This window comes from Bactrocera neohumeralis, unplaced genomic scaffold (genome assembly GCF_024586455.1).
Source record: "Bactrocera neohumeralis isolate Rockhampton unplaced genomic scaffold, APGP_CSIRO_Bneo_wtdbg2-racon-allhic-juicebox.fasta_v2 cluster11, whole genome shotgun sequence".
Lineage (NCBI taxonomy): Eukaryota > Metazoa > Arthropoda > Insecta > Diptera > Tephritidae > Bactrocera > Bactrocera neohumeralis.
The window spans coordinates 4,749,316-4,776,929 of NW_026089624.1; the positions used below are offsets into that span (position 1 = coordinate 4,749,316).

General features: G+C 38.2%; 1 pseudogene; it reads right to left on the reverse strand.

Annotated features, from left to right (window-relative positions):
* LOC126765867 (uncharacterized) overlaps positions 1–23,108 on the reverse strand; it is a 32,896-nt pseudogene extending 9,788 nt beyond the window's left edge.
* Positions 23,109–27,614: the final 4,506 nt, after the last annotated feature.

A 27,614-nucleotide genomic window follows, 5' to 3' on the forward strand; every position in this document is an offset into this window, starting at 1 on the left:
GTCTCTGACATTAATTTAGCTCAATCCTTATTTACTAATATGCTCGCCAGAATTGAGTCTTGGTCACTGGAGTCTGGTGCTTCACTTTCCTTAGACAAAACACATATCCTTCATGTATGTAGGAAGCAAAATTGCAACGGTATTTCACTTACCCACAATCAAACTAACATCGAATGTAAAACACACCTGAAAATACTAGGATTAATTTTTGACTCTAATTATAACTTTAATGCTCACTGTAAATATGTCAGAAACTCGTTAATGACACGATTAAATATTGTTAAATATCTCTCGTCTAAGCATTCATTTATTCATCCGAACACACTAATCAATGTTGTCAGAGCTCTGCTAACTTCAAAAATAGATTATGGGCTCCCCATCTATGGCAATTGCTCCAAAAGCAGTATCAACCTTTTAAATGCACCATACCATTGCGCAATACGGCAAAGTCTCCGGGCCTTTCCAACCTCGCCAATAAAAACGATAATGGCTGAATCTGGTTTACCAACTATTCAAAATAAAATTATAGATTCTTCGCTCCAAATTCTTGCGAAAACGGCTGAGAACACCAACCCATTACTAAATACAACAATCACGCATGCCACGAAAAAAAGAAAAATTCCAAGAATACAATCGGCTATTTGGAGATGCTTAAGTTTCGCTGCAGAAAATAATATTTTACGTAACGCAACATGCAACAGAATAAGCTTATGTTTTTGTCCAAGCAAAACACACCAAACGAAGTCTTTCAACAAACCTTTGCTGAACTGGAATCTAATTATACAAATAATGGCTGGAAGTTATTGTTTACGGATGGCTCCAAGTCCATCGATTCCACTTCGTTAGCAGTTGTCACTGCCACAGGAGAAATTATTTGCAATTGGCTTCTCCCCTCAACGAGCTCTGTATTTACCGCTGAAGGAGCTGCTATTCTTCATGCAGTTAATCACGCAAAAATGACGAAAGGAAAGTTCCTCATCTGTACCGACAGCAAATCGTGTATGTCTGCAATAACGTCTCCTTCCAATCGCAATCCCATAATAGAAGTTATCAGGGACGCGGTCATTGGTGCCCCTCAGAAAATCCAAGTAATGTGGATCCCTGGCCTTGCTGGTATTCTGGCAACCACTTTGCAGACCTCGCTGCGAAAAATGTAGCCAGAACTCCTGCCTTAACATACTATGTCTCAACCAAGCAAGACATTTCTAACCTTATTAAGCACAAAAGGCATCAAAAAAACGCAAGCGAATGGAAAACATTTAAACATCACTACGCGGTCATAAACCCAGCCAGAAATCGAATAATCTACTCGTCAACAGTTCCAACTAGCGCAATGAAGACATATACTCGATTAAGGATTGGACACACTATGATAACACACGCCCACCTACTATCGGGTAAAAGCCCAACCATTTGCCCCCTTTGCGATGACACCGCTTCTATGAAACACTTACTCACACTCTGACCGATGCTTCACTCAACAGGCCACAACTCTGGCAACATTGATCTCATAAAAATACTAAGTGAACCTTCAGAAAAAAACGTTATGACTGTATATATGTAGATTCTTAAAAACCAACGATTTGCTAAAACATATTTAAGCAACTCACATCTTTACTAACCCTTAGCAGATAGAATTTTTCACCTAGTTATAATTACAAGGCGGCTGAAGGCCTCGTAGCCAGTGCTGCGTTTATGTATTTATATCGGGTGATTTTTTTGAGGTTAGGATTTTCATGCATTAGTATTTGACAGATCACGTGGGATTTCAGACATGGTGTCAAAGAGAAAGATGCTCAGTATGCTTTGACATTTCATCATGAATAGACTTACTAACGAGCAACGCTTGCAAATCATTGAATTTTATTACCAAAATCAGTGTTCGGTTCGAAATGTGTTTCGCGCTTTACGTCCGATTTATGGTCTACATAATCGACCAAGTGAGCAAACAATTAATGCGATTGTGACCAAGTTTCGCACTCAGTTTACTTTATTGGACATTAAACCAACCACACGAATGCGTACAGTGCGTACAGAAGAGAATATTGCGTCTGTTTCTGAGAGTGTGGCTGAAGACCGTGAAATGTCGATTCGTCGCCGTTCGCAGCAATTGGGTTTGTGTTATTCGACCACATGGAAGATTTTACGCAAAGATCTTGGTGTAAAACCGTATAAAATACAGCTCGTGCAAGAACTGAAGCCGAACGATCTGCCCCAACGTCGAATTTTCAGTGAATGGGCCCTAGAAAAGTTGGCAGAAAATCCGCTTTTTTATCGACAAATTTTGTTCAGCGATGAGGCTCATTTCTGGTTGAATGGCTACGTAAATAAGCAAAATTGCCGCATTTGGGGTGAAGAGCAACCAGAAGCCGTTCAAGAACTGCCCATGCATCCCGAAAAATGCACTGTTTGGTGTGGTTTGTACGCTGGTGGAATCATTGGACCGTATTTTTCAAAGATGCTGTTGGACGCAACGTTACGGTGAATGGCGATCGCTATCGTTCGATGCTAACAAACTTTTTGTTGCCAAAAATGGAAGAACTGAACTTGGTTGACATGTGGTTTCAACAAGATGGCGCTACATGCCACACAGCTCGCGATTCTATGGCCATTTTGAGGGAAAACTTCGGAGAACAATTCATCTCAAGAAATGGACCCGTAAGTTGGCCACCAAGATCATGCGATTTAACGCCTTTAGATTTTTTTTGTGGGGCTACGTCAAGTCTAAAGTCTACAGAAATAAGCCAGCAACTATTCCAGCTTTGGAAGACAACATTTCCGAAGAAATTCGGGCTATTCCGGCCGAAATGCTCGAAAAAGTTGCCCAAAATTGGACTTTCCGAATGGACCACCTAAGACGCAGCCGCGGTCAACATTTAAATGAAATTATCTTCAAAAAGTAAATGTCATGAACCAATCTAACGTTTCAAATAAAGAACCGATGAGATTTTGCAAATTTTATGCGTTTTTTTTTTAAAAAAGTTATCAAGCTCTTAAAAAATCACCCGATATAATAAAACTCTTTTTTGTTATACGAATTATTATAAATAAATAAATAATTTTACAAAAGCAAAACACACGTTAAAAACTACCGAGTAACGACTAACGAATTAACAAAGCTGGTCTGAATACCCCTATTAAGTTGTATATTATATTTATTGTGTAATTTAACTTTTCACTGTTTAAGTGGTTTGACACTTTCATAAATGTCACAGAATACTAAAATAAATGTATTACTGCTTTCGTATTCTTCAAGGAGTCTCCTCTTAATATTAAAAATATTAAATCAAAATTAATTAGTATAATTTGAAGTTTATCAATTTCATAAAATTCTAAATTATGTCTTACTGAGTTTATCTTTCTTTTGTGTGTGAATATCGAACTGCCATGCAAGGTGTTCGTTTTATAGACTTGTTTAATAATATTCTACTTAGATAAGGATAATCCTTTTTTATATACAAGTACATAGCGACTTGTTGCACCTGTATCTAATAATATACGCAAGGGCTTGCAATTGGGTGCTGTTCATTGTAGTGTTGGAAGACCATGGTGTTTTATAAAAAATGCTTCTGGTCTGCATATTCACTTGATGATTCATTGTGGAGAGAGTGTATGTCTTGGGAGTGATCGTTTATTTGGTTCACAGTCTGTGCTTTCGTATGTATGTTTGCGTCGGTTCCGTCTCTGGCCCTCTTGAGATGTAAAATTCACATCATTAGGTTGTAGGTAGTTACATACATAATTGTTACTGTGTCGGTGCAAGGTTTAGTACTTCAAAAATCTTTCCTGTAGACCAACTACTATAGCTTGTAATGCTATTATGGCTTAGTTTGTTGACATCATTTATTTTTGTTTTTTTTTATATGTATATAAGTTTGTTACTTTATGTTCTTTATAGGATTGTTTTTTGGGCAGGGTATATGTCCTGTGTACGAGGCGTCAACGCCTTCTGCATCCTTTTATTGTAGGGCCCCACGTTGGGCACCAACTAATATTTCTGGGTCAATGACTATATAAAAATATACTTTTAGTTCCACAAAAGCGGAACGTTCTTTATTCGAAGCGAGCATGTGTGTGTGAGCATATTATTGTTTGGGCGTTGGTTACTACAGACATATGTGTAGTTTGTGGTTTGATTAATGGAAAATTTCTAAAGTGGCGTTACATAGAATAATGTTACCGCTTGTTACTATAAGCTGCTGCCTCATGTGCAGACTTCGTAGTGTGAGCATTAACTCGAACAAGTGTTTTTGATTGGTACAAATTATTCAAAGAGGGTCGAACACGAATTGACGACGAACCACGTCTAGGATGGCAATCAATATCAACTGATGATCAACAAGTCAATCAAGTAAAGGAACTGGTGCTTGAGAATCGACAATTCACAGTCAGAGATTTTACTGGCACCGTAGAAATATCGGAAGAATCACTGAAAACCATTTTGAAAGATCACTTGGGCCTAAGAAAAGTAAGATTGGTTTCAAAATCAATAAATTTTTATAAATCTCCTTAACGTCTGTGAAACAATGCTTTCGAAAAACCACGTCAAAGCTGGTCAAAAGGCAGTGTTATGTTGACAGTTTTCTTCGATTATCGAGGTGTGAAGCACTTCTACTTCCTTCCGAGCGGCCAAACTGTTAACAGGGAATAATATTCGTTTGCGCGAAACTATTCGTAAAAAGAGGCCCAATTTATGGGCTGACAACTCTTGGTCTTTACATCACGATGATGTACCGTTGCATACCGTATTTATTCTTCGTGAGATTTTCGCCAAATTTTCAACCAGTATCGCGCCACTCGCTCCGGGGAAACCGTTTTGAGGCAATTGAAAACATTAAACGGGAATCGCTACGCGAATAGAAGGCTGTTGTGCTAATTGACTTGGAAAAAACGTTGGCACAAAAGAGTTTAATTTAAGGTGGCCGACATACATAGATTTTGAGGAATAAACTAAGAATTTTAAAAGGAATAAACGAAGTATTTTAAAATTATGAAAAAAGTCTTACCATTTCTAGATCACGGCATTAAACTAATAGTATCCAGATTACTAAGAAATCGCGATGTTTTATTTTCCCCGTAGGCAACCAGTTAACAGCACATATGAAACTCTCACCACGAGAAAATGTCAAAACCCTGTTTATTAAAAACTAGCTTTGACCCGCTCTGTTACCAGCGGTTTATTCTCATTATTCCTTACTGGAGTAGAAACCGTGACTCATAGAGTTTTGTTTTGTTCGTCGAGAGAGGACTTTACTTCTCAATTGCCTACTTAGTGCAAAGTAGCACTTGCGTTGGATTTCCAGGCTGACATTGTTGATGGTGTTTATGCTGGTTCCAAGATAGCCGAAATTATCTACGACTTCAAAGTTATGACTGCCAACAGTCACGTGGAAGCCATGTCGCAATTGCGACGACTGTTTGTTAGATGACAGGAGATATTTCATGTTGCCTCGTTCACTGACAGACCCATTTGCTTTGCTTTCTTATCCATTTTGGAGAAAACAGAGCTAACGGCGCAGTTGTTGAGATCAATGATAATAGCATCAGCGTACGCCACAACCTGTACACATTTTTAGAAGATGGTACCTACACTATTTAGTTATGTAGCTTGAACTATTTTCTCCAAGAGTAGATTGAAGAAGTCACACGAAAGAGAGAGTCGCCTTGTCTGAAACCTGATTTGATTTCAAAAGCAGCTTTGAAATCAACGCAAAGGTGAAGCGTTTCGATTCTCTTTTCACGGGTCTTTTCCCTGATTTGGCGCATGGTGAATATCTGGTCGTTGTTGATTTGTGTGCAAGTCGAGAAAAAAATTGTTCGGCTGTCTGTTGTGATTGCAGCTTCTCGGCGTCGAAACTTCGTTGTGTTTGTTGACCTGCGGTTTTTCCTGCACAGAGGCTGTGTGAATCTTGGCTGGAACAAAATAATGGTTCGAGCCGATGTTAGGACCACGGAGCGTATGCACGTCTAAAACACTAGAAACGTATCTTCCGTCTATCACAATATGATCAATCTGGTTGGTGGTTTTTTGATCCGGAGACACCCAGATAGCTTGATGTATTTTCTTATGCATCTAGTACTAGATAACAATATTTCGGCCCCCGGAGAACTTTCCTACTTGCATGAACTTCTTATATGACTCCATCCTTCAACTACCAATTCTTTTTTAAGCGCCTTGTTAGGTTAGTATCCGTCTGCGTGCGAAGAGTCCAGATTTCCAATCATTGAATAGCTGCCGGAAATAACCTGTCAGAAATCTACCTCTCTACCCATCAAGACTCGAATACCGCGAATGTTTTGTGCGCTGCGACCCAATTGGTTCAATCACTTGTTTGTGCGACATTGCGCATTCGGCCCACGTGATCAATTTGATTCATCAAAACTCCATGACTACTACTTTTCTAAATGTTCGTTTCTTCACGTACCAGGTTCAGCGGGAGCTTGAATAACTGAGTGTGTGATTCCATCACCACTTAGCAAGATTGCTGGCATTACCGAGGACACATTAGCCGGCGCCAACACTTTTTCCTTGTGCAGCTGTGCCAGCAGCAAGTTCAGAAAGAAAGTTTTTCCAGTACACCCTTGTGTGTCCTAAAAAAAAGGTTCTCTTGTCCGCTAGCTATGTGGTTTGTTATTAAATTGAAAATTTACCTTTGATCCGTTGGTAACAAAGGCTCTGTTTGGTTAACTTGAATTCCCAAAGCCACAGTATCGTAACCAAATCCTTGGCCAGCCCTTCCGTTCCTTGTGGGGCAGGCATACTAAAATCGGGTAGTAATTTTCCAACCATCGCGATGCATCGCAAAGATTTTATCCTCTATAAGCTTCAGTTAAAAATTATGTCATCGTTGGCTAGTATTAGCCCCTGTTGTGGCGAGCAATGCCTTCTGACAAAGCATTTTTGTACCTGTCCCACAATTGTCGGAGATTAGAGAGTCAACAGGTGCTTATCATAATCGCAAAGAGCTCTCTCAAGGTAGTCGCTGAACGGCATGACATGGCGTCGTCCATCGCCCGTCCCAGTAGCCATTGTCTTCAGACAACTCCATCGCCTTACATGCTTCTCGAAAAATGGTATTTTCCTAAACATCTACGATTTTTAGCCCTTGAAAATTGTTGGGGTTTCGGATTATAGTCAACAGCAACCGCAAACAATTACGCTCAAAGTGGCCTGTTCACTGATCTCATTTATGTATTTGCATATAAGTATACTCGAAACTTCACTTTTATTTGAGCGTTAAAAATTTAACAAAAGAGCGGTGAATACTTGACCTCCCAGCTATTGTTCACAAACACGCTTTCCGCGGTACCTCTCAGATCAATGTTCACAGCCCCCTTTCAAGGCGCCCTACGTCTATACAACAGGTAACAATTTTCATTCGTTTGCATATGATTAAAAAACGCGCGAGTTATGTCAACAGCAACAACTCCACTTCCAACAATATCAAAACCACAGCTCAGGCTTAGCATTGATAGCTGAAAGTGGTTAATGCTCGAAGAATTTTTGAAGTTAATATTATGTAAAAATTTGTCAATTAAAGTTAATGACCCTTATACAAATAAAATACTTAAGTGTCGTTAAGTAAACAGTTTGCTTAAATGTTGCTGCACTATGCACAATCGATACTAAAGCAATAAGCAATAACAAACGAAATTGCTTTATCGGCAGATTTTCGACCACTGCTGATTGAATTTTTAGTTTCAAGAACCCAGTCTGAAGACCAACAGATACGAATAAAGTTGAATTTTTTGTATAAAATTAATTTTGTTTATTTAAATACATGTATACGTACATATGTGTATACATACAAACCCTGTCAAGAAATTATAACTAATAAAATTCGACAAACACTACTGAGGTCGACTGACATAAGCAGTTGCGGTAAACACACTGGTTGACAGATCGCGCTAATTTTTGTCATCATAATTAAGGACAGTTGTACCAACCTAGGAAAAAAAAAATTACCTGTCTTTCATATAAGCGGGAGATGAGAAGGGGAAATAAAAAATTCTTTTTACCGTTATTTTCTTGACAGGGTCTATAAAAGGAATAAAAATTAGAATTATAACTGGCGCAGTCATTGGATTACATCTCTCAAGAAAAGTAACTAAAACGAACAAGCGGTTAACTGTTCAAGTGAAATTTAGATTAAATCAAATTAAAATAAAGCAAAAAAAAAATTTACCACACCACAACTAATTGGAAAAATCAACATGAAACGATACACAGCAAATGGGAATTTGAAGAATGTGACAGAAGAAAAAACAATCTTCGAGGAGCAACCACCTACCTTAACTGGAACAAGGGAGTCATCAATGTCGTCAAAACCAAATCAAATTCCATCAGCTGTAATTCGCAATTCCGATTATCAACTACCATTGTCAGAAGCATTGAAGGAAGCAGCAAGAATTCAAGAATTTCGAGGAGACGAAACATATGACGTTGCTACTTTCATCAACGAAATAGAGCTCATCATCGAACTTTTCTCCGGGAACAACATTGAAGATTACTTTTACAAACGGCACGTTCTAAAAAACATCCGGTTAGAAGCAGCAAAAGTAATCAGAACTCTCAACGACCCAAACTGGAAGTAAAACAAAACTCCAATGGATCTTCGGAGCTCGAGAATAATACCATCAATTATACCACAAGGCATTGAACTTGGGAAACAATAATGTAAGCCAAAAATTTTCATATCTTAAAAATATCTTAGATAAGTTAATTAACAAATACTATAAAGATTTTACAAAACCAAAAGAGTTTTGTCTCTCAACCAATCAAGCAATGATTTTAAAAACCTTTTTAAATAATATACTAGTACATTTAGCCAGCATAGTACATAGTAGAAACTTAATGAGCCTTAGAGGAGCATATTATTGTCTAGAAGAGTTTTTTAATTTAGTTTAATAGAAAATAAATTTAGCAAAAGCAACAATATTCAGCCAATAATGGTAATTATTTCAGTTCACGCCGTAACTATGCAGAATAATATCAGGTAATTCATAACCAAGTTAGGTAAATAAATAACACTTTTCAAAATAGAAAGAGTAATTGGAGGCAAAATAATACCCAAACACAACATAACACTCCAAGGAATTCTCCAACTCCAAGGGGGCATATAGAATTCTAATGTATCCAGTTAGAAGCCAAAATAATGTGGATCATCTTCAAGAAACTAACATGGATATAGAAGAAAATGGCGAGGTAAATTTTCAATTAACCAACCAGAATAAAATTTACCGATTGTAGAATTAACAATAAGAAAAAATAAAATTAAAAGTTTATTTGATACAGGCTCAACGATTACTCTGATCGACGAACACTCATTAAAAGAATATAAAAGGCTTAGATTAGAAAAATCCTATGTACATTAGCAGGAAAAACAGAAGTCGATTTTGAAACTATAACGGAAGTACCTAAGGAATTAAATGATCCTAATAAAATAGCTTGGAAGGTAACCCCATTTAAAAATAAAAAGTTTAATGAACTAATTGGTCAAAATATATAAAAAGCTTAATACAAAAACTACTCTCAAAGAAGATTTTTTGAAAATTAACAACAAAAAAATAAAAACAAGAAAAAACGTTAACTTCGGCTGCACCGAAGCTAATACACCCTTCACAGGAGCATTTCTTTTAGTATCTATGTGTTCAGTTTATATGGAAGCTATATGCTATAGTAATCCGATCTGAACAATTTTTTCGAAGATTCCATTGTTGCCTTAGAAAATAATCCATACCAAATTATGTGAATATAAGTATCTTGTCAAATGCAAAAGTTTTCCATACAAGAACTTTTTTCAGATAGTTCGGTATGTATGGCAGCTATATGCTATAGTTAACTGATCTGAACAATTTCTTCGGATATTACATTGTTGCCTTAGAAAATAATCTGTACCAAATTTCGTGAATATGTCTTGTCAAATGCAAAAGTTTTACATACAAGAACTTTTTTCCGATCGTTCAGTTTGTATGGCAGCTATATGCTATAGTTAACCGATCTAAACAATTTTTTTCGATATTACATTATTTCTATGAACAATAACTCATACCAAATTTCGTGTAGATATATTTTGTCAAATGAGGAAGTTTCCCATGCAAGCATTTGATTCCGATCATTCAGTTTGTATGACAGCTATATGTTATAGTTAACCGATCTGAACAATTTCTTCGGGGATTACATTGTTGCTTTAGAAAATAATCCATATCAAATTTCGTGAATAGATCTTGTCAAATGAAAAAGTTTTCCATACTAGAGCTTGATTCCGATCGTTCACTTTTGTGAAGATACATTGTCAAATGTGAAAGTTTTCCATACAAGAACTCGATTCCGATCGTTCAGTTTGTATGGCAGCTATATGTTATAGTGATCCGATATCGGCCGTTCCGACAAATGAGCAGCTTCTTGAAGAAAAAATGACGTTTGCAAAATTTCAAAAGGATATCTGAAAAGCCGAGGGACTAGTTCGTATATATACAGACAGACGGACGGACGGACGGAAAGACAAACAGACGGACATAGCTTAATCGACTCAGCTCAACATACTGATCATTTATATACATATATATACTTTATAAGGTCTCCGACGCTTCCTTCTGGGTGTTACAAACCTCGTGACAAACTTAATATACCCTGTTCAGGGTATTTCGGTATAAATACAGAAATAATTACACTAGAATCTTCTACCTTAAATGTTGAGAACATATCAAAGCTGTATAGAGATGATATGAATGAAGAGGAAAAAGCCTATATAAATATAATTCTACAAAAATAGTCCGATTTATTTTATCAAGAAAGTGAAACTAACACACAAAGGCTTAAATAAAACATGAAATGATAACAACAACGGATAAACCCGCATATTTCAAAATATATATGTAGGTATCCAAAAATGCATGAAGAGGAAATTAAAAGACAAATAGCTGAAATGTTAAAGCAAAATATTAATAAAGAAAGCTGTTCCCCCTATAACTCTTCCATTTGAATAGTCCCAAAATATCGGATAATTCAGGGAAACAAATATGACGTATAGTTGTGGATTATAGAAAGCTCAACGAAATAACAATTGATGAAAAATTCCCTATTCCTAATTTAAAAAATATATTAGACAAATTAGGGAAAGCGAACTGCTTTTCAAGAATTGACTTGGCGAAAGGATTTCTCCAAGTTTTAATGGAAGAAAACGATCAAAAGAAACCTGCATTCTCTACTCCTTTCGGGCATTACGAATTCATTCGTATGCCATTTGGACTGAAAAATTCTCCCTCGGCCTTTCAACGCTTGATTAACGTAGTACTTATGGAATACATCAATAAATTATGCTCATTTTTAGCACTTCCATAGAAAAGCACATTGCACGATTCCGATTACTTTGGCGGAGGAGTAAAAAAACCGAATTTCTGTATAAATGGGGTATGTGCGGATAGGGGAGCTTCTCCAGAGAAGAAATATCCAAAAATAATATAAAAATAACTTTTATTTTTTTAAATATTCACGATTAAAAGTTCAAAAATTTGCACTAATAACACATGGTATTTCTCTATGTTTCACTAAATTCTTTTCACGTTTTTCACTCTGTATATTTAAATATACACTCTAAACATTGAAATAAGTTCGCATTTTACTTTTATTTTGGTATATTTTACCTAAATGTATTAATTTAAAAATCTCTTAGCGCACTCATCGTTAAGAAGGTTAGATTGTTTACAATTATGAGGAAAACAAGCCTTGCCACATCTTAAACAGCAAATATGTAGGATTTTTAACAATTTTTCTTTGTTTGCTTTTTCGCGTGATTCTTTTTTCTATATTAATTATAAAAAAATTCTTTCTACATATGTATATGTGCAATATGTGATTTATGTGACTGAAGTACTTTCGCGTAGTACTCCTTTCTGCGTTGGCGGCCTTCGGCCGCGCTTTAAAAAAATAACCCTGGTCGAGCGAATACCCAGGGTGACTCAAGTACTTTCGCATAGTACTCCTTTCTGCGTTAAAATAAAAAAATACATTGAGTTTCGTTATAAAGTGGTTATATTGTTTGGTTATCTTGCACTGATATTGAAAAAAAATTTGAGTTTTCGTTATAAAATGGTTAAATTTTGGTTATTATATCTGTCAGAGATTTCCATTTATTTTTTGATAATACGTTTTTTTTGTATATTAGGTGACAATATATAATGGGTTGTCAAAAAAGTCATGCGGTATTTTTATTGATTTTTTTTGAAATTGAAATGAATTTTTGAGCTCTTGACCGATGCTACGGCTGCTACTATGCCGGTCTCGTTCGACCAATTCAGCGATTTTATCGCAATTTTCGACGACAGGCCTTCCGGAGCGTGGCACATCTTCGACCACCTCTACACCAGAACGAAAACGTTGAAACCATGGTTGTGCGGTGGAAATGGAAACTGCACAAATTTTATTTATAACTCACGAACGACTTAAAAGAAACGACAATCAATCAAACACATGTTAGCGCGTGAAATGAGCTTTCCAAAAAGGTATAGCGAATAAAACTAGAACTACGCGCTTTCAGAGCCAGCTAGCGAAAATACCGCAAGACTTTTTTGACAACCTAATATAATATTATTATATAATATTACTATATAATATTACTTATTTGGTTATTAAATTAAATAAAGAACATATCCACATGAATGGGTAGAGGAATTTTTGGGAAAAAAGGCATTTCAGCGAATTTCCTTATTATCACATGTCAGCGCTCCATTTCGTCGTAATTTTTAGCATACACATGATGTTCATCACGAGTGTAAAATGTAATTTTTAAAGTAAAAAGACTGTTAAAAGTGTAAAATGTGGATTTATTTAAAAGTTTATAGTTTAATTTAATTAATTTGAAATGAAAAATGTGAGTAAAGTGTGTGTAATGTGTAATGTAAACTAAGCGTTTGCGGTACCTATAACCCTGTACATTTTTTAATCAGGAGGACTTCCTCTTTCCAACGGTACCTTCAAATCGCGGTGCTAAAGAAATCGGAATTGTGCCGAGCACATGAACAACATAAAACAAATTTTCTTGAAATTGAAGGAAAACAATCTGAAAATCCAAATAGACAAATGAAATTTTTTGTAAAGAAACCCACTATCTTGATCATACTTTGAGTTCAGACGGCATTAAAACTAATTCAACAAAAGTGCAAGCCATTCAAAAACTGAGTATTCCTCACTTTCAGAAACAAATAAAATCACATTTGGGTATCCTAAGGAAAAACACAAAAGTTAACATAAAAGATACACAATATATCGATGCTTTTGAAAAATTGAAAAGAATGCTCTTTAACCCTCCGATATTGAAATAACCAGACTGATCAAAAAATTTTAAACTAACAACAGATGCTAGCGATAATGCAATAGGAAAGGGCCTTTCGCAAGGAGATCATCCCATGGCTTATGCAAGTAGAACCTTATACCATGTTGAGACCGAAAATTTAAAAGATTAGATTAGGTATATTTAAGCATTTCATAACCCAACAGTGTTCTCACTGCCGTTGGAAAGATCAAAAAACAGCTGTTATTGTCATTCAAGAATTCAGATCGCTTAATATTTATCAAAAGAAAAGATTGTCGTATAGTATTTTGAAATAAAAAGACGGCTCTTTTTAATATTTTCCATATAATAGAAATAATGGATGCATTTTTTCATTTGTTAAGTTGATTTTCAGATGAAATTAGATTCATTGCTTTAAAAAAAATTTGTTTGTTTACATTTTTTTCCCTTTGTAGTGTCTAAATCAGCTGTGATAATGTAACAGATTTCTACTGCTGACAAGTAGATTGCGCAAAATCAGAGTCGCCCAGAGAGATTTAGCGTGCATCAGTTTCAAATCATTTCAATGAAGTTCAACTGTCATTTTTGTATGGCAAAATCTTGATAAATATTTAAGATTAGTGGGATAATCCATTCAACAGCCGAAATCGTGTGATTAAGTGTCGGTCTGAACATGGTAATAAATGACCACGAAAAACATTATGCTGCAATCGAAAGAGAATTGCATGCAATCGTCTGGACGGTCAACTATTTTTGACCCTATTTATATGGTAAACCATATGAATTCGTAACTGATCATCAACCACTTGTTTGGTTGCATACAAAAACTAAAGGAAAATACATTAACCCGAGACTTCAAAGGTGGCTCTTAAAACTTGGCGAATATAACATACACATTAATTACATTAATGGTATGGAAAATAAAGTCGCTGATTTCATGAGTCGGATAAAAAGTATATCAGGGAACGTGAACACAGAAATTACCTCTCAAAAAAGTGAAAACAAAACAAAACAGAGGATACAAAAGTAATAAATGGAAATATAAAAATATTTACATACATATAAGTTAAAATGGCATAGAGACCAATTATATGGCGGATTTGTTTAGACAACATTGTTTGGTTGTCAGAAAAGTCTTGCGGTATTTTCGCTAGTTGGCGCTGAAAGCGTGTAGTTCTAGTTTTATTCGTCGCATGCTATACCTTTTTGGAAAGCTCATTTCACGCGCTAACACGTGTTTGATTGATTGTTGTTTCTTTTAAATCGTTCGTGAGTTATAGCGTCGCAAACATGGAGCAAAATAAAGAGAAAATACGGCATATTTTACAGTACTACTACGATAAAGGCAAAAATGCATCTCAAGCCGCCTATTAAATTTGTGCAGTTTATGGACCCGATACAGTTTCCATTTCCGCCGCACAACGATGGTTTCAACGTTTTCGTTCTGGTGTAGAGGTGGTCGAAGATGCGCCACGCTCCGGAAGGCCTGTCGTCGAAAAATTGCGATAAAATCGCTGAATTGGTCGAAAGAGACCGGCATAGTAGCAGCTGTAGTGTCGGTCAAGAGCTGGGCATTAGTCATCAAAAATTCATTTCAATTTCAATAAAAAAAAAAAAAATCAATAAAAATACCGCAAGACTTTTTTGACAATCCATTATAAAATCGAAACGAGTAGGAATACTTGTATATACGGAACTTCCAGATAATTTATACAAGCGGGTCCAAACCAAATTAATAGAATACCGAAGTAAGGTTTTATAAACGCAGTTTTAGTGCAAAAGAGGTTAGCAGCGAAAATGACTAGTTTAAGCAAATTGCTAAACAGGTCATCCAGGAGTAACAGAAAACTGCGAAGGAATTTAAACCAAACTCATCACAAAAATTTAAAAACTTTTAAACAAAAGTATATAAATAATTGTGATATCTGCAAGAGATCAAAATACGGAAGAAACCCTATTAAAGCAAAATTTAATATCACCGAAACACCATCTGACGTTAATGAAATTTTACGTATGGATGTCTACACTATAAAAAAACATAGCTTTATCCCACTTGTTGATAAATTTTCTAAACATGCAACAGCTATACCGTTGGAAGACAGAAATAGTAACACAATTATCGAAAAAATTAGAATGTACTTATCAATGAGAATTAAATCAAGAATGTAAAAGATTTCTTAAGGACGGAAGATATTCAAGTACATTTTACAAAACCAAATAACCATACGGAAATATAGAAAGGCTCCACAGCACATTATCCGAAAAATTTAGAACACTGGAAGCACAAAATTTACAATGGTCTACACAAGAACGAGTATACAAATGCATCGAGTGGTACAACAAGTCTATACATTTCACAATAAAGGCAAAACCTTTAGACATAATTTAAGGAAACATAGAAAAAACACTAAATAGAAATAAAATTTTGGAAGCAAAAAACAATATTATAGGAAAAAGAAACGAAAATAAGGAGGAATTCACACAAAATTATTAGGAAGGTTGCGTGAAAAATTTCAATCCACTAAGGCATAAATATGAACCTCGTTACAAAAACTTGAATTTAGAAAATATATACCCAAGCAACATTAAAAAAACACTACTTATTTCAGACTACACAACCATACTCTACATTATAGATCCTAATGAAAGAGAAACAGCAATTGAAAACCTCAGAGAACATGTGCAACAATCAAAATTAATAGATTATAAAGAACTTATCCTCTCAGAAATAAATAAAGCTAAAACTAAATAACATACTTTACAGAGAAATAAAAATAAAAGACGTTTAGCCAACATAGCAGGATCAGGCATGAAATGGATAGCTGAAGATAGATGAATATGATGAAGATAGATCCCAAATAGAAAAACATTTAAATAATATTGACGAAAATAATCACAACATTATAGAAGCCTTTAACAATAATATACTTGAAAACAACAATTTCAATGATACAATATAGAAACTCACTAACACTATCGAAATAGACAGACAAAAGATTTTAGAAAAATGGAATAGCGTAAATCAATCTAACAAAGATATTCCTTCACATTTATTTTATATGGACATTATGTTAAAATAAACAATTTAAATGATAGTATTGAACACATCCAAAACAATATCATTGCTGCAAATAACAAAGTTATGGTAAACAATATATGTCTTTATGTAAAATGACAATTATTTGTTTACGTGCCATTGCACAAAAATAAACATAGATTTTGATCTGACATATTTTACAGCCATTGCAAATAATTTTCTGCGTGTGTTTGTTGTTGTGCCGTGCACCAAGTTCTGCAATTCGTGCACCGTTCAAGGGTTTTGCAGGAGCAAGACTCCCCCTAATATCTTAACAACTGACCATTTCATAATGTTTAGCAACTGTAAAATTGAAATGAGCAATGTAATTTTCTCTAATTATGATAAAATATTTAAAGATGGATTTGTTAAATTGCCAACATTTTTATTTATAATAACACTAAGCTAAGCTTATCATTAGATGAAATGGTCTTAAACGAAATAGACAATATAAAAAAGATTGAAGAACTTTCATAATCATATTGTTAATAATAATTATTATTACTACGATTGTTATCTTACATATAAAAATTAAACGCCTTTTTTGTATGTCCGCGCATTACGCCCGAGCTACAGAATGGAAAGACCTAAAAATGTGCACGGGTATACCCGTCCTGGAGAAGGTCCTAACGGCAGCCTTTTTTTTTTGCAATATCACCCTCGATTTCGCAAATTATGTCTATATTTATAACCTAAGAACGGCTGAACCGATTTGGCTGAAAATTGGTGATGAGGTAGCTTGGAATCTCGGGACGGGCATAGGCTACTTTCTATTGTTTTAAGTTAAAAGTCACAACAATTCATAAATAAACAAAATTATATTTCAAAACATAAGCATGTGTTCAATATTCATGTAAGAATTATTTGATAATTTTTTTCTTCAAAAATACAAAATAAAATCACACAACTACTGGCAGGTATTGTGGTTTTTGTTTACAAACACATATATATGTATTATAGTACGAGTAATAAATGTAACTGAACATGAAAAAGTTGAACCATAATTTGAGATGAGTGCATAACAGCTGACAAATATTCCTGAAGTATTGCTCAAAACAATTCAAAATTTAAAAGGAACGATCAAGTCTGTGTTTTCTTAAGTGTAGTATCTGGGACTTAGCCGTCGATTTAGTAATTACATTCGATGAATGTTAGACAAAACATTGCCATATGGTTAGATATAAGGCGTGGGACGGGGCCTCTTCTGCTCTACTCCTGCACTATTATTCACTATAATAAGAGCATATGTAAGGACTGTCCCGTAAAAAATTTACCCTTTTATTCCTTAAGATTATGACGTAACTGTTATGGCATTAGTCTCAATGGGGTTTTGTTTTTTTTCTCTATAATCTGACGATTAACAAAATGTATAACATTTGGTGTCAACACTTCAAACTATTAAGATGTCTAGCAATCAAGAAAAAGTGCGCGAATTGGTTTTGTCCACTTACCTGGAAAATCCAGAATTAAAATATTCAGTTATAGCTAAAAAAAACAGGAGCATTGGAAAGTACTGTTAAAAGGGTTGTTTCGAATTACAAAAAGGTGTACCTACTATACGAAAAAGGTTCAGCTAAAAAAGCAGGTGCAGAAGGAAATTTAGCAAAAGAGTAAAGGAAGTTTTAGCAGAATCCCAACACTTCAGTACGAGATGTTGCTGTTAAAGCAGGTACCTCTAAAAGTACTGTACAAAGGATAAAAAGTGATAGTAAGCTAAAGACATATAGAGTTCAAAGAGTGCCAGATCGTTCCGATGAAAAGCAATTGGTTGCTCAAAAACGAGCTCGAAATTTATATGAAGGATACCTAACAAAATTTGACTGTTGCGTGATGGACGACGAACCATACGTTAAGGCAGATTTCAAACAGTTGCCGGGGCATGAATATTATACCTGTATGAAGAAGGGGCAAGTACAGAGAAAATTTAAGGAAAAGAAAATTACCAAATTTCCCAAGCAGTATATGGTTTGGCAAGTGATATGTAAATGCGGTTTGAGAAGCAGTTTTTTTGTAACACAGGGCACAATCAATTCAAAAATTTATATTAGCGAGTGCCTTCAAAAACGTCTTTTGCCATTTATTCGCGAACATGAGGATACTGTAATGTTCTGGCCTGATTTAACAACCTCTCACTATTCTACAGCTACCATGGAGTGGTGTGAAAGCAATAATGTCAATATTGTTCCAAGAAAAGCGAATCCACCTAATTGCCCAGAGCTTCGACCTATTGAGAGATATTGGGCTCTAATGAAATCGAATCTCCGGAAGAGTAAAGGTACTGCAAAAAATTAAAAAGATTTTAGAAATAAGTGGCGAAGGTCGTACGGTACTATCGATGAAAACACTGTACAAAACATAATGAAGAGCCTTAAGAAAAAAGTAAGAAATTTTTACAGAAAATAAAAATTTGTTAAATGTTATTTATAATTTGTAATCTCTATGGTACTCATTAATAAGAAATAAAACAAGACTTTGAAAAAATTCTTTGGTTGAGCTTCCATACTGCTCTGAACTGGTGGCCAGGGGTTGGACCCCACCCAGATCCGTAATGTCTGAGTACATCGGGCAATTTTCTAACCCCGCCCCACAAAAACACTCCGACGTATCCGATAGGTGCCCTGGGTTATCCTCAACGAACCCAACGTCCTGAATGTACTCGTACGTCACCCGGCCGTTAGGACTATTGTCCCAACGTTCTTGCCACCTACACCTAACCTTATCATCTTGAAGCCTCTTGCTCCCTAGATATCCCTCCCTCTCCACATCATCGTCGGAAATCCAGTCATTCCGTAGCAATGACACACTCAAGCCCCTTCTTAGCCTGAATGCAAAAGCACGCTGTATGACAATCAGGTCAAGAGGGGGTGCACCTAACAAAACCTGCATCGCATCCGTCGAGACGGTGCGACATACAGGCAAACAAGCAAGCATCATACAACGCTGGATTGAGAGGAGTTTTTGAGACCCCAAGACAGTCGTGGCGGCCTCCCACCATACAGGGACTCCATATGTGGCACATATATGGTGCGGACAGCAGGACGTCCGAGACCCCAATCGCTCCCCAAAATCCGTCGTATTTTGCCTACAGTTGCCTGCAGTCGCTCCTTCACATTCTTGACTTCCGTCACATATCTGATACTGACCCCATTCACACGGACAATCGGTGGACGAACCGGTGACAATCTACCTTTCAGCAGCATTGCCACCGTTTTATCCATCGATATGTCAACCCCCACATCTAAACCCCAAGAAATAACGATCCCTAAAAGATCTCCTCCCGCCCGCTCGACCACGAGCGACCTTCAACCATAAGAAGAAGGTCGTCCGCTTGCGCACAACACTTACAGAGAGGCTCGAGCTGCCCAAGCAGAGTGTTCATCATAAGGTTCCAAATATATGGACCATAGATGGAACCCTGCGGCAGCCACGAACAACTCCAATCTCCACACTCCCATTCATGCCGACAAGAGAGACCTTTCTGTCCGAAAAATAACTTCGCCAAAGAGTAAATTACGTTGCACCGCTCGATCCCAGCTTATGTCATCAAACGCTCCCTTAAAGTCAACAAATATGCCAAGGACATACTAACGACATTCTGAACAAAAAACCACGCATCCTCTATACTGCGTCCTTTCCTGAACTCAAACTGCCTCTCCGACCACATACCCCGCGTTAGCTCCTGAAGCCGTTCCACCATTACTCTTTCCAGCACTTTTCCAAGTACTGGTAGGAGACTGATGCCCCGATAAGATCGAGGATCGCTCCTGACCTTATCAGGGGACTTCAGGAGAGGAACAACCCTACCACGTTTTCACACGCGTGGAGAGTATCCCTGGAGGATGGAGTTATGTGTAGAAGTTCACGCAAGTGAGAAAAGTTCTCTGATCGCCATTCACTTGGGAGTGGCCAGAAACGATTCTTTTACACATGGCTCAAGCAGCTCACGACTTCCGGTCTTAGACCAAGTATCCTCTGGGAAGCCTAAGAACATCCGCTCGAAGGCGAGCTAATGTGAGAAGGCGAAACATCCCCTACATAGGATTGTGCGCTGAGCTTGGGACCCGCCACGTAAAAAGCACCCCCAATGAAATCTAAACGACAGCCTCGGATGAGAGATTCCCCTTTTAATGACGACCATGGCAAACGAAATAAGGACTACGATTTGAGGGCATGCACCTGGAATTTCCGGATCCTCAATTGGGAAGGTGCCGCTGCTCAGCTGGTTGATGTCCTCGCGAAAATAGAGGCTGACATCACCGACGTAAAGGAGTGCAAGTTTGGTGTTGGATTCGTGGTGGGAGAGAGACTCCGTCGCCGAGTACTATCATTCACTCCGGTGAATGAACATCTAGCCATAATCCGCATCAAAGGCATCGAGGTTCTTCAACATATCGCTGATTTGCGCCCACGCCCCGACAGAAGAGAAGGACGAGGTGACCAAAGATGACTTCTATGGGTGCTTGGAGCGCGCTTATGAGAGCTCCCCCGCCACGATGTCAAAATCGTGCTTGGCGACTTCAACGCCAGGGTGGGCAAAGAAGGTATCTTTGGCACTACGGTCGGTAAATTCAGCCTCCACGATCGAAAAACTACCAACCAGATCGATCAAACAAACAGTCGTCGCACTCGCGACTTGGCTCTCACATCACTGTTGACAGTCATACCTTTGAAGTTGTAGATAATTTCGTCTATCTTGGAACCAGCGTAAATACCACCAACAATGTCAGCCTGGAAATCCAACGCAGGATTGCTCTTGCCAACAGGTGCTACTTCGGACTGAGTAGGCAATTGAGAAGTAAAGTCCTCTCTCGACGAACAAAAACAAAACTCTTTTAGTCATTACCGTCCGGCTATATGGTGCAGAGGCATGTATGAGGACAACAACTGATGAGTCGACGTTTGTAGTTTTCGAGAGAAAAGTTCTGCAAAAGATTTAAGGTCCCTTACGCGTTGGTCACGGCGAATATCGCATTCGATGCAACGATGAGAAAACGACGACATTGACATAGTTCAGCGTATTAAAAGACAGCGCCTACGCTAGCTAGGGCATGTTGTCCGAATGGAAGACAATACCCAGCTCAGTAAGTTTTGGACGCAGTACCCGCCGGGGGAAGCAGAGGAAGACCTCCACTCTGTTGGAAAGACAAGGTTGAGAACGACCTGACTTCGATTGGAATCTCTGATTGGCGCCACGTAGCGAAAAGAAGAAACGACTGGCGCGTTATAGCATTAACACCACCAACAATGTCAGCCTGGAAATCCAACGCAGGATTGCTCTAGCCAACATTTGCTACTTCGGACTGAGTAGGCAATTGAAAAGTAAAGTCCTCTCTCGACGAACAAAAGCTAAACTCTATAAGTCGCTCATAATTCCCGTCCTGCTATATCGTGCAGAGGCTTGGGCGATGACAGCAACCGATGAGTCGACGTTACGAGATTTCGAGAGAAAAATTCGGCGAATGATTTATGGTCCTTTGCGCATTGGCCACAGCGAATATCGCATTCGGTGGAACGATGAGCTGTACGAGATATACGACGACATTGACATAGTTCAGCGAATTAAAAGACAGCGGCTACGCTGGCTAGGTCATGTTGTCCGAATGGACAGAAACACTCCAGCTCTGAAGGTATTTGGCGCTGTACCCGCCGCGGGAAGCAGAGGAAGAGGAAGACCTCCACTCCGTTGGAAGGACCAAGTGGAGAAGGACCTGACTTCTCTTGGAATATCCAATTGGCGCCACGTAGCGAAAAGAAGAAACGACTGGCGCGCTGTTGTTAACTCGGCTATAATCGCGTAAGCGGTGTCTACGCCAATTAAGAAGAAGAAGAAAGAAAGTATCCCTCCCAGACGCAGTTATTATGAATGGCCTCCAGGTACTCCGGAATGAACTTCCATAAGCTTTTACACATCTCTCAGTTCAAACCATCAAAACCTGTGGCCCGTTTAGACCTAACCATCGACGATACCACATCGAGGACGAGGTATTCGCATCCAGTCCCAGGATAAATGGGCTACTACACGCTCGCTATATTTACAATATAAACTAGCGAAAATCATCCTACCGAACTCCCCTTCTATAGCTACACATATACCCAGTTGTGAAGAATCCACATCTACGTGGATTACACGCAATCGTAGCGTGGATTATACAACTATTGCGGCGTTAGCTCTAAGGTCAGTGAAGACCTCAAAACCCCGAGGACGACTCCGAACCACACCATTGGTGGCGTAGGGCTCCTGGAGTAGAGCAATACAGCACCCACCCTCAACCATGCAACAACCCAACTCACACATCACGGCATAGGAGCCCTGACAGTTAAGCTGGATGATCAAACCCATCAGTGTCTGGCGAGGGCGCGCTCAACAATGCCACAATAGGTAGGGCAGACAGCTGACATCATAAGATGCCCAGCTGGTCTACCCTTAAACTCACTAGAAACTAAAGCAGATGTCTGCCGGAGGTGCAGCAATGTGCTGCATTGACGCAACCGGGAGTTTTGTGGCCTTCTTGACCACACCTTCTGCAGACATCTGCTTTAGCCCTACACTCAGCCACCCGGTGATCAAATCCCATGCAACGGAAGCAGCCAGCGACGGAGCTCTCCGGTCGCACCCCGAAAGAGAACCACTTTATGTAGCACCTACCTGCTTCCAAGAGGGCGGACATCAACTTGTCCGTACCCTCCAGGGCGACATTGGTGCTACCGTCAGCGGTCACCTTCCAGGGACGACTGACCATCCTTACATCCGACGTCTGGGACCCCGGGCTGAAATCCTGTAGGTTCAGCCGGAGTAGTTCCTTCATGAATTCCTTATGGGCGATCTCCGTATGGTCCCCCTGAACCACCACCCGACGACCCAACTTCCGGTTGACAGAGACGTCCAACCCCACCTCCCCGAATTTTTTGTTACTCACCACTCTCTCCCTCTCTAAAACAGAGGGAGTGCGAATAACCGCCCCACCACCCTTAATTGGTCTAACTTCGTGGACCCTCACACGAAGTAATGGACCCAGCTCTTTCACCACCTTCTTTATAACTTCCTTAGAGGAAGTTGGAGGCCCCTTACTCCTTACCACGACCGAACAGGTATCCACAGGCTTCGGCGTTACCGGTGCGATTGCTTCCAGCATAGATGCTGGAGGTGCAGGCATCGGTGCCGACGGCGCCGGCATTAACCTGCTCGGCGTCGAGGAGTGTCTCCCGCAACTTCTCTTAAGGGCATTTACCTGTCCGCGACGATGGGCATTCTCGGTTATGATCGTCATCAAGAGCGCTTCATATTTTGAGGCAAGCTCCAACAGCCCCTTCGCGGTTCCTACATCGAAATTCTTAGCCCCAGGAACCAGCTCGTTTAGCTCCCCCGTAATTCTTTTGTTCTTTTGGCAGCCGCAATACGGCTGACTGCCCCACCCTCGACAACAACTACTCCCCGCCAGTAATCGCGCTTTTTTCCGGCCCCCTTAGCACGCCCGTCCTTGACGACTCACGCAAAGGCCCGCTCAATAACAGCGACCACCCAAGCGGTCGATTATAGCGTGCTCGCTTTGGCACAGCCCACAACCCCAACCAGTGGTCGGATTAAGACCACTCAATTGGCTGCCGGCCGGACAAAGTCCCCGTAACGGTCCGGAGTCGACCGATGTAGCGCTGAGCCGAATCGCACCGTGGGCTAAACGGTTCGCTGTTATGACCGTTTGTCCTCATAGGAGTCGCAATCTCCAACACTGGATAGCCGCTTGCACCCTTTGGGCAATCCTGTCCAGATCTTCCTGACACTGAGCCAACTAAGCGCCAGATGCTCAGCACAGAACTATTGGCAGGCAGTCCAGTCAGCAAGAGTGCCAACAACACGGAGCTACACTGGAACCGTGCGAAGCTTCCGCCAATAACAACAACGTGGAATGAAATTGCTTACCGCTATATTATTCACTGTCAGTACACAAAAATGCACAAAATTTTATAAAAATGTGTACCCGCACAAAAACACTCGCGGTCAACAACCCTCGCTACCCGCGATCGCACAAACAATTTCACCGAACCGCTACGCACACGCGCCAGGCAATAACGGTGCCAGCTAAATCGCGTAAACAAAAGACCGCATAAAAGGAAATCGCAAAAAATCACCGAAAATACACTTTAAATATCGCAACGATGCGCACCCACGTCTATCCGCGTCGACAGTCAAGTAACGATGACAATAAAATATGTATATTGCCAATTTAACTATTCCATATTGTTTTCACCATAAATGATATCCTTGACAACAAAGAACGAGCGGAGCCGCCGGTTTAGACTAGTTGTACATATATACAAAAAATTCTCTAAAATCAGAATACAAATTCTGGAGATTTTTCAAATAAGGAAGGGAGGAGTTATGTCAACAGCAACAACAACTCCACCTCCAATCAAAACCACAGCTCTGGCTTAGCATTGATAGCTGAAAGTGGTCAGTGTAAAAATTTGTCAATTAAAGTTAACGACCCTTATATAAATAAAATGTTTAAGTGTCGTTATGTAAACAGTTTGCTTAAATGTTGCTGCACTATGCATAATCGATATTAAAGCATTAAGCAATAACAAACGAAGTTGCTGATTATGCTTTATAGGCAGTTTCATATTTCGATTACTTACGATTTAACTAGATTTTCGACCACTGCTGATTGAATTTACGGAAAATGCGTCTTGAGTATGATACTCATGCAAATAGCGGAGACTGTTTACGAATGACGACGCAAGGATCACCATGTGACCCAAATAATTCGGGTTGATATGTCCGTTGTTTGCAATGACGCCTTTGAGGTGCACGTAGCTTTCGGCATGCAACTTGCTCTGATTTTTTTTACATATGTACATATCCACCAATTATCGCGATAGTAGTGTCCTATAGCACAACAGCAAATTTAAATTATTTTCACGGACCATTGTGGATGTCCGATAATTGATGGCAAAAGTGATCATATTTGGTGATGTATTTGGTTTTGCACTGTGAAGGTAGGGAAAAATCCAGGCAAAGCGAGAATTTTGCTCATCCTGAAAGACGTTATATGAAAGTATACTTTCATTTTTTGCATAGTTTAAGAACTGTCGAGTTTCATCAGTTTCACATATAAATAATGTTTCTGAGTGTTCCACAGGCTCTTCTAAAACAGGAATGTTAACTTTTGTCCTCAAAGTAACACATTCTCGTTTTTTCCTCATTGCATTTGAATACCCCACAATGTCGACACACATTTCCTATGCCACAAGTTTTAATGACCTTTTTAATCCAATGTCGCGTCATATTTGAATCATATTTTTGAAATTTCTAGTAAATATTTGCCGACGCTCTACTTGACGCAGAGCGATGCGAATAGTCGAACCTTTGTCTCATCTACTATATCAGAACCACGTTGATTAGCCATTAGGTGGGCATGGTCTCGGCGTCAAGAAATCACTTCATCAGTTTTTTGAGTAGACTGCTGAGATACCACGCTGAGAAGTTAAGCGGATAGGATTTCCCCGGCGTGGAGCATCACTTTGTGCAGAAGTTTCTCTGGCTCTGACTTCCACTAAACGTGCTGCTTGCTCCCATCTACACTGTTAATCAAGATAAGTAGGTTCTTTCTGTGTAGCAATTTCCATGGTTCGAGCTCTTAGTGAGCTTTGTTAATGATTGGGTTAACGTTTTTGGGTGATTATTAGGTACACAAAAATGACAAACATATCCTAGTTCTAGAAATATGTACGAAATATCATTCTATTTATATAAATACAAATCTTGTAGCTAAAATATTAAAACTACAACTAATTCTTTCAAATCTTCTTAAATGACAAAAAACATTTCAGTCGATAAGTGTAAAGATTTACACATAAATGTAAAGATTTTCGAACTTCCAGGTGACTTTATGATGAATATATCGGTCGATATTTGAGTTATCTTAATGAAAATAATAAAAAAGTGTTTTTCTCATAACAGTATATCTTTGTGCCTAAAATAAATAAAATCGGGTGAAAACTTGACCTACCACTCCATATAACTATGACCAAGATTTTCGAACATCCGGCTGACACAATCGATTCGACATTCGTATATTCAAATTGGCAAACAAAAGTTCGTTTTGGTTTTGTTGCGTCTTGACTGGTACCAAGTAAACATATCAGTAGAAAAAGCGGAGATAAAAATTTTAAAACAAGTACAGTACAGGCATAAGGATTAAAAATAAAATAACAAAAATATATTACATTTTTTGAATTTCAAGAAACTGCTACGTGGAACTGTATTATCCGATTAGAAACGTAGGCTGATTAAAGGAATGATTCAATCTGACATGAAAGTTGTCCAAATTATTTTTATGTAAAGAGGCATTAAGGTAGGAACAAAGTAACCAATTTTACTATTTACTAAGCGTAGTGGTCGTATAGGTACCACTCATGACACGAAAAAATGGCGCGTTCAGCAGCTAGCAACTAACAGTCATATGAGGATCTAGATGTAAATAAACATCGTGTGCATCAAATAATAAGAAAAGATGTAGGCCTCAAATACGAAAATCAAGTGCATTAGACATTCCTAAAGCAACGTCATAAAAATACAAATTGCATTTTATGAAATACATTTATAAATTTTGGGACGAAGACTCCCTGTTCAGAAACAGTCTTCAAATTTTTTCTGTACCGTGAGAGTTCACGTTTGACTCTAATCTTCTTTATTAAAATTTCTTTCCTCCATACATTTCTTAATTCTAATCTCTTAACTATGTACAAATGTGTGTATATGTGTTTATGCTTTGTGTACACATACTCGTATATGTGTAAATAAGTATTCTATTTTTATTGTATCTATACTTGAGATACCAACGCATTGACATTTTACAACTGTTTAGAATCACTGTGTGACTTAATGCATCTAACGCATTTATACACATACGTACACACCATAGATATTCTGTTATCAGATGATGCTTGTGTGCATTAGTATTTGGATTATGTATGTTTGTATTAGTTTTATGTATATACGAAGTTCAAATGGAACAGTCACAGTTCTTGTTTCATATTTTGATCTTAAGTATATATAAATTAGTAATAGTTAACGCTATTATTAAAACTAAAATTAGCGAAACGTGACCACTTATGTGATGCAAATTTATACCTTTTAATTTAATATTTTCTTTTTTAAGGAGTTATATTTCCTGTTTCAGATGTACAATAACTCGGGTATTGTTTATTGATGTTGAATCAAAAGGCTTTATTTGTTGTTCTGGGAT